A 13,335-nucleotide genomic window follows, 5' to 3' on the forward strand; every position below is an offset into this window, starting at 1 on the left:
GTGTCCAGCTGCACACCAAGGCCATCCCTGGCTTCCAGGCGCAGTTGCCAGGCCCAAGGCTGAGCTCCCCTGCGAACTCCCAGCCCAGCAGACCTTGCTCCTGGCATTGTGGAGCAGCCATTTCACGGCAGCCTTTTCTCCTGGCAGTCAGCTTTGCGCCGAATGCTCTGTCACCGGGATGCCTGAGAGCTGTGGCAGCTCAGCAGAGAGTCACTGTCAGCCTTGGAGCTCACAAAGGTGGGTGGCCGCAAGTGCCCTGAGCGTCCAGCTCGCAATGAGGACTGCTGTGGCACTCAAATTGTCACCTGTTTGCTGCGATGCTGGGATACCTGCTCTGGTAGCCTGGCATCAGAGGCCAGGGAAGCCAAGCAGCTGGGATCCTTCTCTGAGGCAGGGGACACTGAGAGTGGAAATGGAAATGGGGCACAAGCCCTCCGCCTCTCAAAGGAACCCCTCAGATGTTTAGGTATAGTAAACTTATGTATATCTGTGTGACTCTAGACCACAACATGTTAGTGTTCTGGTTTGTCCACTGCTTTGTTGTGGGGGCTTTGAGTTGGCCTCTACTCTTTAGGTGAATGCTGACTTCATATCTATGGTGCACTTTATTCTTGAAATGGGAAGTTTCTACCAATTTCCTGTCCAAAGTTCCTCATAAGGCAATTGCAATCATCATTTCAGATGTATCTCCCAACTTACACATTTCCTAATTCTCCTTGATATTTACTCAAGAAATGCATTTTCACAGAGACATCATATTTTTCTCTCAACTGGCATCTGGCTGAGCAGAATGATGTCCTTTAATTCCCTTCCACACAATAGGCAACTTGTTCCTTCTGTCTTCTGAACACTTCCTCCTAAGTTCAATGTGAATACAAGTGGCAGAATTTTGCCTCATGTCTTATATGTGTGGCAGGGCTGCCCTGTCAGGTATATTTATACTGGAGAAAAAAAAAAAAAAAAAAAAGAATAGCCATACACACCATATAACCACTTAACTTTTTCAGTTCTTCTGTTAACAGTGCATGAACATGGGGTTTTGTTGTTTTATTGTTTGTTTTAAACTCCTGACTGCCATATAGCAAACATGACAAAAAAAAAAAAAAAAAAAAAAAAAACACCCTTTGTTGAGAATCTCTAAGCATGGCTCTGCTTTGTATTATCAAATGTCACTTCACCTGAACCATTTCAATCACAAGGGATATCCTTCTGTCAGGCTCGGTAGGACTTCCCAACTTTATGTCACCTGGAAATCTCAAAGCTCATATGTAATTTTTAGTCTTCGGCCACCATGTCCATATGAACATACCTAAATTTGAAGTCATCTCTGCTCTGAATAGGAGGTTGGGTTTTCAGAGCTCCCTTCCAGCCTACATTTCTCCATGAGTCTTTGCCTCCTTAGCAGCTGCAGTTTCAGAACTGTCTCTGAGAATCACTACAGGGAACCTCTCCTTTGCCGGTAATTCCCTCTTCGAACAGTGTGAACAATTGCAAACTCCCTTGATTCACTTGCAGCCCCAAAGCCCAAATCCATAGATAAGGTATCAGAAGCTCACAGAAAGTGAAATAGATGTAGTTCATCCCCTGTGTAGGGGAGCACTGGTCCTACAAAGGCAAGCTACTAAATTCTCTGAAAACAAATTAGCTTTAATAAATTATCTTGTAAATTCCACATTACCCGCTACTTCCCTAGTCTTATCTCTTCTTGCTACAAAACTTTGCCCAGCGTTGATGTCAAACTAACAGGCCTGCACTTGTCTGGATCACTCTTTACATTCTCCTGGACAGAAGTATATTTGTTACTCTCCCGTTCTGGGGACTATCCCTGATTTGCACAGTTGTGATGTATTTTTCCTACTTGACTTGTTGTTCTGTGTGCCAATGCTGTTAATAGGCTAGGTAGATATCAGCTTGTCATTTTTCACTTGAATCACTGTAGATTTTTATTTCACCTCAGATGATGTTGTGCCTAGTGCCCTACCCTCATTTGCAATGGGAATCCTGCCACTGCCCTTAATATCACATTGTTGTTGCTGTTAGATGCAGGAAATAAGATTTGCAGCATTTGAGACATCATTAACTTTTGATCTATTTTTGCCTCGAGTATGCAACTGTCCTAATTTCTTCTCTTTGTTCCCCCTGGGTTCTGTGGCTTAAGTATCATTTACTATTATTGTTTAATTTCCTATGTGAAGGAGGTTTTGGGTCATTCGTACTTTATTTTTGCAGTTTTTAACCTCTGAAATGTACCTTTTCTCATTGCTTTTTTCCCATCGGAATTTTGAATTTTAACTCTGCCTTCTCTGCACTCCAGTCCCAGAGATGCTTAGTCAGACTCAATGATTCATTTCCTTAGATTTCAAAGTTTGCATTTGTAAGCCTCAAAAAATTCATTCTAAGCCTGGTTTTGTTTTATGTTTTGTTTTATCAGTTTTATGGTATGATAAGCTTTTGCTTCCACTGAAGGGTAGACGTCATTACGAATAGTGCCAACAAAACAGAAACATAACAATGAAAATGATATTTGAATTCAGAATAGGTATTTAAAAAGTTCACCTTCTCCAGCACAAATGGGGAAAGTAAAATAAATAAATAAATAAATAAATAGAGCAGTCCTAAATCATCAAAACTGGCCAAAGAATTAGAAGAAGCACTATTTTTCCAAGGCTGCAATGTTTTCCATTCATCTCACTGGGCCAGCAGAGCACTAGAGAGCTGGATGCACTGAAGTCCTGGCTCATACCCTAAATGACCTGCAGGAAGATCCTCTTATCTCTGTCCCCCCGTTTCTCCTTTCAATCTCTGTTTTGTCTGTTTGTATCACTAGCTATCAAAGCGCTACTGAGATATGCACGTGCAGCACCCAGCACAACCTTGTTTCAGGCTCCAGTGGGACCTTTAGGCATTACCATCCTATAAAAAAGTCACAGTGATAGTGAGCATAATTACGGTCGTCAAACTATTCCAGCTCCACTTCATTAGCCATGCCCTGAGCTAAATAACATTTTAATCAGTCTGATATGTCACCTGTGGCTTTCTTCACTGTCACTTGCAATCCAGCAAACTCCTTCCTTCATGTTTCTAGATTAGACAGAGGGTTCTTAACTGCAGACATCCACTTCCCTGTTCAGGAAGCAGTGAGACCTTTCATCTTCACCCAGAATTAAGATGATATCCAAGCATCATGAGACACAGCGCGTGTGTCTCCTAGGCCCATCCCATAAGAGCAGGACATTTACCTCACATGAGAAGAAGACTTAATGCAGAGGCAAAGCAAGATACTCGGTGTCAAAGCCATGTCTGGATGAGCATTAAAGACAGACCAATATTACCCAGTACAGGAGGAAAATCTATCATTTGAAGAAGATTATGGTCTCTGATTATTAGTTTCAAAATTTGTTTTTTTCTTTGGATTTCCTCTGAACTTAAACTTAGTTTGGAATGCCTTTGGTTTTGAATAGTTCTGAAATTGTATTACTTCTCCTAAGTAAGTTGATAGTCTGTTCTATTTACGTGAAATTCAAATAATATAGTGAAGGATCTGCCATCACTTTTACTGTGTGCCAGGCTGAGAGCCTTCCTGTACTTAAAGGCAACCTATAGGAAAGCTGGGGAGGGGGTCTTTATCAGGGCCTGGAGTGACAGGACATGGACTAATAGCTTTACATTGAAAAGTTAGATTTCTAATATATGTTAGGAAGAAATTCTTTACTGATAGTACTTCACATCCAGCCACTCCAGCCCCTGGCATGTTCCCTGCAGCCCCTCCAAGCCTGGCACAGTCCCTACAGCTGGCTCCGGGGCCGACCCCGCTGCTGTCTCAGGCACCAATACACACAAGGGGAAGGAATGCATGCAGAAGTCATCTCGTTTCAGAAGGGCAGAAAGTCCTCCCAAGAAGAGGAAGGAGCAAGAGAAAGGCGAGGCAGCCTACCCCAAGGTAGGGCCATCCCAGGGCACAGGAGGCTGTTGGAAAGGAGATTAGATAGAAAAGCAGCTGGAAGCAGGTGATCCCCATCCCTGGGCGAGCTGCGAGCCATGGGACAAGATTGCAGCTGTCCTCCAGGCGAGCACATTGTCAGCTGGCTGCTGCGCTGCTGGGATAGCAGCTGCGGGAGCCTGGCAGCAGAGGGCAGGGAAGCCAAGCAGCTGGGATCCTTCTCTGGGGAAGGGGGCACTGAGAAAGCGCTTGCAAACGGGGCACAAGCCCTCAGCCTCTGGAGGCGGCGCCTGTCAGGCGTGAAGGAAAGGGATCCCTTCTGGGAAGATGCTGTGGGCTTGCTGAGGCTCGAAGAACAGACGGTGCTGGCTGCTACCAGCGTGCTGCAGCAGCGGCAAGACAGAGCCGTGGTGGTTTTTCTCAGATGGGCAGATGAGCTCCAGCACAAGCGCTCTCTCCCTGCCCCTCCTCCAACGCCAAGGGGAGAAAAGAGGCTGGCAAGGGCTCAAGGGCTGCCAGAAGGACAGGGAGATCACTCCACAAGGAGCGTCACGGGCAAAGCAGGCTCAGCACAGCCTGTTCCAGTCCAGCCCGGGGCCTGCTCCTGCGGGGGCTCTCCACAGGCCGCGGCCTCCTCCAGGCCACAGCCACCTGCTCCACCGGGGGCTCCTCCACCCGCAGGGGGGCTGCAGCGTGGAGATCTGCTCCACGGGGGACCCATGGGCTGCAGGGGGACAGCCTGCTCCACCAGGGGCCTCTCCCTGCACAGGCCGCAGGGGAACTGCTGCTGTGAGCCTGGAGCACCTCCTGCCTCCTGCTGCACGGACCTTGGGGACTGCACAGAGCTTTCTCACTCCTCCCTGAGCCAGACGCTGCTGGGCAGCAGCTTTTGTTCCCTTTCTTAGATGCAAGATCTTCTTAAATTCAGTCCAGCCAAGTAGGAAAAGTAAATGTGGACAGCTGTATCTTGGCAAAGAAGATAGTAGGGAGCAAGGAGGTTCAGCAGTCAAGATGGAAGGTGATGCCATGAGGCTTACAGGCTAGTAATGTTCTAGTGAAACCCAGCCTTCCTAAAGAAACCTGCCTGACTACTTGATGTGAATAACAGACTCTATCCATCTCTTTGCTATCATAGAAATGGTGCTGACTGCTTCTTCAGAGTAACAGAAGTTCGTGATACTACTGAAATAGTTATGGTTCAGATGTAGATCTGATTTCTCCTAAGCACGCTGAATTCGCAGCTATTGATCCTCCAGAGGAGGCTTTGCAATTGAACACCTGGAGAATAGGTAAATTTCCCGCTGTTGTTCTCCTCTCCTCTTGTTTTGTTTTGTTTTGTTTTGTTTTCCTAGCAGCATAGGCTTAAGACTCTGAAGAAACAGGCTGCTTTTTTTCATTTCCAACATTTGCTGTTCCCTGAGCCCTGCCTTCTATTTTTGCAGTCATAGGATATGTGAATGTAAATTGGTGGAGAGAGGTAGAAAACTGTTTCAACTGGTGTTTTTTCGGCTATGTGGGGAGAACAAATAGAGTGGTTTTGAATATTCTGGCTCTTAATCAGAGCGGCATGTGGAGGGAGACAGATGCGTTTGCTTTTTTAGTGCAATGGCTTCAGAAGCAAGAGGGGAAAAAGCACTTTCTCTGGGAGCTGAAGAAGGTGTCCTAATCACAGGAGAGGTTTCTAAATGGCATATCTTTGCGAGGGTTCCTGTAGTCCGGAGGTTTTTGTTTGTTTGTTTGACGTTGGAAGGTTTTAGTCTTAATATTCACGTCCTTCAGCAGAAGTGAGAAACGTGATTTTATTTTGTGCAGTGTCGTGGACCCTCCGAAATCTCCTGGGAACGATGAATACCTCGCATAGTACCAATGTGATGACGGTGGAGACAAGGAGAAAGCAAGAAGATCAAAAGAACGTGACCTCATTTCAAAAGAAAGCGTTTTGTCCGGCAAAGAGTCTTGTGAGCCTGGTGAGAAATTGCGGCATACTTCCTCTCTCGAGTCTGACACTGAATGTAGCTCTAAAAACCTTTCCTCCTCAGCTGTTACAGAGAGATGCCAAGATACAGAGGACAAGACTAAAACCACTGAGAAAGAGCATTACCAAAGCAAGAGGGAGCATGCTCCTAGTGAAGAGAAGGAGACTCAAAAAGCAGGTCCTTCCAGCAAGAGAAGGATAAAGTGGAATACAAAGAATACAAACTTGAGCTCCTGATTGGCTTCATGCTGAACTCTGTGCTGTTCTTGTCCTAATCTTGGTCTCTCCATAGATAATATGGTTTAAATCCAAATAGAATCGTGCGATGAGGAAGATCTCACTGCAACAAATTCAACATCTAAAATCAAAGTTGACGTTTTCCGTGATTATCTTCCTGAGCAGAAGTGTGCGGTACTCCTTTTATATTAACGTAGAGATTATTTCAAACAGTCTTGAAGTGCTTGATGACTTAACAGTCTGCAGATTTATTATCAAATCAAAAAAAAACCGACTTGGTAGACTATTTTTTTCCCAGTTTTGAATGACCACTAGGAAGAAGGTTATTCCGGCATCAAGAAAGTCATGTGGAATGTAACAAAATGTACTGAACCAGTAAGTAAAACTTATATTTTTCTATTATTTCCATTGTTTCAACTCTTCACACGCTTATGGATGGCATAGATAACAGAGGGGAGATCGTGGTAATCGGAGCTACCAACAGACTGGATTCTATAGATCCTGCTTTACGAAGACCAGGACGCTTTGGCAGACACTTCCTCTTCAACTTGCCAGATAAAGAGGTGAGAACTTAAATTCAATGTAAGTGCTACCATGGCAAAGTCCAACTTTATAGGAAAAAAATAATTGACAACTTGAACAAAAGAGTGATACGTGGAGACACTGCGTTGTTCCATGGAGGGCAAATCTGGTACTGGATATATATGGTCAGGATGATACCACCAAGTAGTTAGTTCTATAATCAAACCTTTCATTCCCAAAGTTGTACCTGTTTGCTTAATTATTTAGTCCACTTGGGTGTTTTCATCATGAAGTTGTGTTTTTGGTCTCAATCCTTCGCTTATGAATGAATAGGGGACGTGTTTGCATTTGATTGTGCCCCTGCTCGGTGGTAGTAGTTTGAGTCATAATTCTTTTCTTCTTTATAGTAATTGTAGCAATTGGAAGCATTGTGCCAGAAGTGCTTTCTGTGAATTTACTGACTGGAAAGCAAATGTGATGAAGTAATGAGACTGTCCCAATGAAAGCTTGCTAAGTTTTAGAGAAGTTCTTTGGACAGCAAAGAAATGTTTCTGGATAAATTTTTCATTACAGTATTTTCCTCTGGGTCCTTAGGTCTCGTAGTTTGGAAACTTGTTATTGAAGCTATAAATGCCTTTTCTTTCACTGTAGGTTCCTAGAAAAAGTTCAGTATAACAAATAAGAAATATTCAATTTCCTGGTTGAAAATGCAGAGTGTATATTAAATAACTGTAAAATACTTGAAAGTTGAGCAAGTAAGAAAAGCGTATTAATAGATGAGGGGTTTTGAGGGAGGACTGTTTTGTTTTTTGTTGTTTGTTTGTTTGCTTTTTGGTTTGTTTGTTTCTTGTTGGTATTTTTAAGGAAAACTTGGGACAAGCTAAAATGCAATGATTTTGCTTCCAGGCTAGAAAAGAAATTGTCAAGATTCATACTCGTGACTGGACCCCTCAGCCACCGGACATGTTGCTTGATGAACTAGCTGAGAAATGCATTGGTAAGACTGAAACAGAAACGGATTCTTGCTTGTGACCAAGTTGTAAAGAACCTTAGCTTGTACCAGGCAGTACCCATGCTCTTGTGCCTTGCTGCACAAGTAGTCAACGAGGCAGCTGGCACACCTTCATAGCAATCAGAGTGAGATGCTTTCATCTATTTACTCTTTGTTGTCGTTCCTCTTGTTGTCTGAGAACATTAAATGGTTTTGGGGCATCTTCCTCAAGAGTATAGTTTTTGATGAGGAGTCTGCTTCAGCTGCATAAGCGCAGGATATCAGGCAGTGAGCAACATGAAACTTCCCTGCAGAGCGGTAGCACTTTGAATTCCCTGTTAAGCTGTTTGGTTTTGGCATTACAAATTCTTTAAATGTTGCATGTTGTAAACCTGGGCCTTGACTGATGTAACGTTTGATTTTTGTTTGTTAGGATACTGTGGTGCAGATATCAAATCCCTCTGTACTGAAGCTGCGCTGTGCTCTCTACGCCGATGCTATCCTCAGATTTATGCAAGTAGGGAGAAATTGCAGCTAGATGTTAATTCTATTAAAATAAAAGCGAAGGACTTTTTCATGGCTATGAAGAAGGTTGTTCCAGCTTCAAACAGGATCGAGACTTCGCCCGTACAAGCACTCTCACCCATTTTCAAGCCACTTTTTCAAAGATCAGTAGAGAATATTTTACAAGTTGTGCAGAAGATCTTCCCGCATGCACAGCTTGCACTAAAGGAGGACCGACAGCAAGGTATAACCACAGCATCCACTTCTTTATAATTCTGCTAAAGCAAAAACTTGTGGTTTGTGCAATCAACTTAAACCTTTCAGACATAATGGTGGTAGAATTTTATTATTTGCATGTGCGTGTCTTGTTTTTGGGCAAGTCTGGAATATAACGCATAGGTTTTATTGTGGATTCGAAACTGAAATGCCAAATGGAAGCTCTGAATGATCAATACACAGTAAAGGACGATGCGTTCTCTACTGAAGCATCCTGCTTCTGACGGCAGCTAAGATAATTAGCATTTGTAGAGGTTGACTTGAGGTTTGAAGTATAAGGCACCTATTTTTCTTTAAAAAATCAAAACTCAGATCTTTGGAGGGGAAGCATTTCTAGGTCAATGTTTCTAATTCCTTTCTGAAGAATGTCAGGACCAGGATACAAGTATACCTGGTCTAAGCTAAATATTGTTTTAGCTATCATCATTTTTAACCAGTCTCCTAATTTAAATGTTTGTGGATCGTACTATACACGTGAGATCAATTAGCATTGATACTTACTAGATGAATGGAATTCTGTGGCCATCACATCCTTTATCCCCGTGCTTTCATTGTGGGAACCTCCTCCAGAAAGAAATGGTCTTGTTTGTTTCTTTTTTAGCTATTTAGCAACTGCAGAAAGTGTTTGTAATCTCCTTTATTCTAAGGGGGAGAAAAAAATCACCAAGAGTAGCGTACCTTATATGTACACATCAGTGGGACTTAGTAGAGCTTTGTAGGGCCTTGTGCCATCTCCTTAGATCTGTGGTGGGCTGAACTCTAGGAAATAGCTTTCAGTGTGTGCTCTCAAATGAAGAAAGGGTTTTGGCACTGATTTAGAAGCTGTATTAATGGAAGAGAAAGAGACAAAGGCTATTCAGGAAAGTTAACAAACCTCTTTTGCCTTTCAGAGCATTTCAATCCTATTTTACAAGATGATATGTTTGACAGTGATGACGATGCATCCTTGGTTTCTGGAGATGAATTAAAAGATGGAATGCCTGACGGACCAGAGAAAAAACGCCTCTGTTTCAGCAGGTAAAGAAAGATAGATCCCTGTTACGTTTAAATTCTCAGGTCTGCTGAGTCCTTGTAAACAGTTCCAGCTGTTAAAAGTGCGAGGGGTGGTAGACGAAGGGGCAACATCAAGTTTGTGTGTTGAAGGGGTGCTTGGTATTCACAAGAAGAAAGGGTGGAGGGACTAAAGTTGTAACGAAGTTGCTCTGAATCACCAAATTGAAAAGCCCAGGCTTCTCTTCGTAAGCCAAAGTGATCCGTAGACTACCAGAACACGTTGACTTAATCCATGGCATTCTTTGAAAGACTCAAGACCACATAAATGTGCTGTCTGTCCTTTTAGCTAAAAATACCCCAACTTTATGGGTTTGTGTTGCCACCATTTGCCCTTCTGTTTTCCAGGATTGTTAAACCAGTAGTGAATTATGTAGCAGAAAGAAAACTGAGAAATGGCTTGTTAAAACACCTTGAGAAAAATTTGAATGGTGTCTTTATTTGTTAAGCCACCAAGTTGTGTTAATCTTGTGCTATTTTAGTATGGAAGTCATGCAAGCCCACAGTTGGAAAGTTAGATCATGTTGTCACAGCTGGATCAGTTATTTTTCTCCGTTTCTATTGCTGTGCTGTCCAGAAGATTTTCTGTGCTTTAGAGCAAGGCTAAGTCTCTAGCATCTTTGATTTAAGCCAGCAGAGGTACAGCCTGATTGTAGTGGGGAAACAAATGCTCCTCACCAATTTATTTCCTAGTAGTAAAGCAAGATTGCAGGGATATTAATTTGCAGTCTTGGTTTAGTTAAGAATAGGAAAAACAAGGGGAGAAGATGAAACAAAGGGAAGAAGGTGAAACAATTGGAATGAGTGAATAACTTAACTGGAAATCTTACATGTATTTAATGTACCGCTGCCATTTGGATTATTTGGGGAGGGAAAAGAAAGTCTATAGGAAAATTACTTGGAACATCTGTGTGTCTATTCAGCACCTCATTTATAAGCTTGTTTTCTTAACTCTTGTTCTAGGAGTGCTTTCTGCGAACCCGTCTGCCCCGTCTGCTAATAGTAGGAAAAGAAGGGTATGGCCAGGTTTCTTACGTGGCACCCGTGGTGTTGCACGCTTTGGAGAAGTTTCCCGTTCACACCCTGGACCTTTCTGTTCTGCTTACAAACGTTGCATCGCCAGAAGAAATCTGCGGACAGGTACCTTTTTTTCTTTTTCTTCTCATCGGATTCACTGACTGTATGTAAAGGATCAATCGAGTTGCAAGTAAGGTGAGCAAAATTAATTGGTAATGGAGGTGGCCTTGTTTTAATGTGCTGGGATGTTTGCTTCTGTCTGAAAATCCCCTTTTCTTTTAGACAGCACCACAAACAATCTGGATATTGTACATGTCGACATTTTCCATACCCAATTTTACAGTGAGGCTGTTGCTAGCAGCTCAGGAAGCTGGGCGGTGTTGCTAATAAACATCTCTTTGTGGAAAGAAATGCTGCTCATGTCACTGGGATCCAGAAAGTAGTTCTCATTGCCTCCTAGGACTGTGTGCTCCCAGTAGATGGCTCTGTATCAGACTGCATGTCGGCTACTTTTTGTAGCCTTCTTCTAGATTATATTAGTAAGGCAACCAAGGTTTGGGGCTTCTGTTTATTTTGTTTTCGCACGGACATACACAACTTGTGCTGTTGCAGTATGTGCACTAAAAGCATTAACATTCAGAAAACACTTCATTTGCATGGTGATGTGGTTTTAACTAGAAAAAATGACCAGATTTGGTGTTTTTACTTTTAGGCAGGAAATCCATTTTCTTGTTTGGCATCACTACCTTAAAATATTTTTACCTTTAGTGGAAACGTTTGAGAGCCATACAAGTAAGGACAGACATGTTACACGACTGAATACTGATGTGTCCCTTAAGAGGGACATTTCCTTTCTTTGTTATGCGATGATTGTGGCTGTGGCCATATAGCTACGGTGTCTAGCCACTGCCTGAATATATCCTTCCCATCTTCTGACTAGAGTTCTCCGAATGCTGATAGTCTGAAAGGGTGCACAGAGAAATTCCTTATGTGAAAGGATGCTTGCCACTCTGTTCACGTAGTTTCATTTCATGGGGCAGTCAGATGGCTATGTAGCTATGTATTAAGAGGTTCTTGTACGTGTTTTAGTTTTCTTACGCAAGCTTTCCTTTTCACTAGCTGATCCGAAATGCTCAGAAGACAGCACCAAGCACAATTTATGTCCCAGATATCCATTTATGGTGGGACAACGCTGGACCTGCCTTGAAACTTACTTTTCTAACTCTACTACGTAACATTCCAGCACTTTTGCCAGTTTTGCTGCTTGCTCCGTCTGATGTACGTCACTCAGATCTCCCAGAAGAGGTATTTGTCAATACTTTCCTTACTATTTCTTCAGTGTCTTGTAATTTATGAATGCTTTCAACATCAAACTGGTGTGCTTTCTTAAATGCATACTGTTATTACTCAGACACCCTAACAAATCACTTAAAATTTGCTTAGAGAAAAAGAATACTGTGAAAGCATCTGCTTAAGGTTTTTTCTGAGTCAAGCAAGTGACTTTCACGCCCTTCTCACACATGCAAATAATAAATTAATACAATAATTCTGGTGGCTACAAAGTGGTTCAGTCAAGAATATGCAGTGCTTGAAATGACAAGAGGATGTTTTTACTGAAGAGATTTCTTCTGACTGTCTGCCATTCCATGCTATGTTGGGTAAACTGCTAATAATGCAATTTAGTAGAGAATTGAAACACTTTGATTGAAAAATAAATAAATAAATCAGTTTCTTTCTTCATAGAGGCCAAAGCTTTCCAAGCTGGAAAGCTGACTTTCCAATTTCTGCTCAATTCCAAATTCTTCTCTCAGTCACTGGGGGAAGAGAACGGGTCTAACCTAGACGTGTTTATTATCAACTGCTTTGAAAGTGCTTGAGTTCCCACAGAAGTTTTTGTACAGGCTGTAAATTCCTTCTAAAAGAAGTAGTGAAATTCCTCACCTACCTTTTAATACTAGAACTTGAAAATGGAGGAAGACGTAGAGGTACTAGCTACTTCAGACACCTTTTGGGAGAGAAATAAAAACTCAGCAAAAAGCCCTCACTTGTCTGCTGAAGTCTTTCTCTTCCCTCGATAGCCATAAAGGTTCTAAGTAAAGGCTGCAGCAAGGCAAGTAAATACAAAGGAGGCGCTGTTGGATGTGGTGAAAGCCATTACTTTACCAGTGTAGCGTACAATCCCTTCAGCGAGCTTTAATTCTACAGGTGATTCTTAAAGGTGATATTTGAATTTGCCGTGCCAGCCTGTGAAAATGTAGCGTTTTAAGGCCAGGAAGATAACTTTTTTCAGTTTGTGTTCTTCAGGTTATTCTTAATTTGAAAAGGTACTCGTCTTTTTGGAATAGAAGATGAGTTTTTTGTGGCCTTAAATCTGAAATGTCTCTCCTCCTTCTGCTTTAGATGCAAAAATTATTTAATACGGAATTTGGAGAAGTGTGCAATATTGAGTTGCCTGGTAGGGCAGAGAGAGCAGCCTTTTTCTGAGGACCTAATTCTAAATGAAGTGGCTAAGCCTCCTGTAAAGAAAAGAGGTGAGGAGGATATGAGAAGTACATCTAAAACTTTCCTATCAAAGTTACTAGCTCGTTGGGCTTTGCTTTGGTGGTCATTTTCTGTCAGTAATTTGTCATATGCTTGTATCTGAGTACTGTAAATTGGCTAATTTTTCCTGATTAATTGAAGTTGATCGGACATTGGAAGTTGTGCCTGTAGCACCACCAGCTGAGCCTCAGAAGCCACAAGAGGAAGAAGTAAAGATGCTGGAGGAGGAAGAGGAGGATACCTTGCGTGACCTTAGAATTTTCTTGAGGGACGTTACTCATA

The sequence above is a fragment of the Aythya ferina genome (genome assembly GCF_964211825.1).
Source record: "Aythya ferina genome assembly, contig: HAP1_SCAFFOLD_96, whole genome shotgun sequence".
NCBI classification, from domain to species: domain Eukaryota; kingdom Metazoa; phylum Chordata; class Aves; order Anseriformes; family Anatidae; genus Aythya; species Aythya ferina.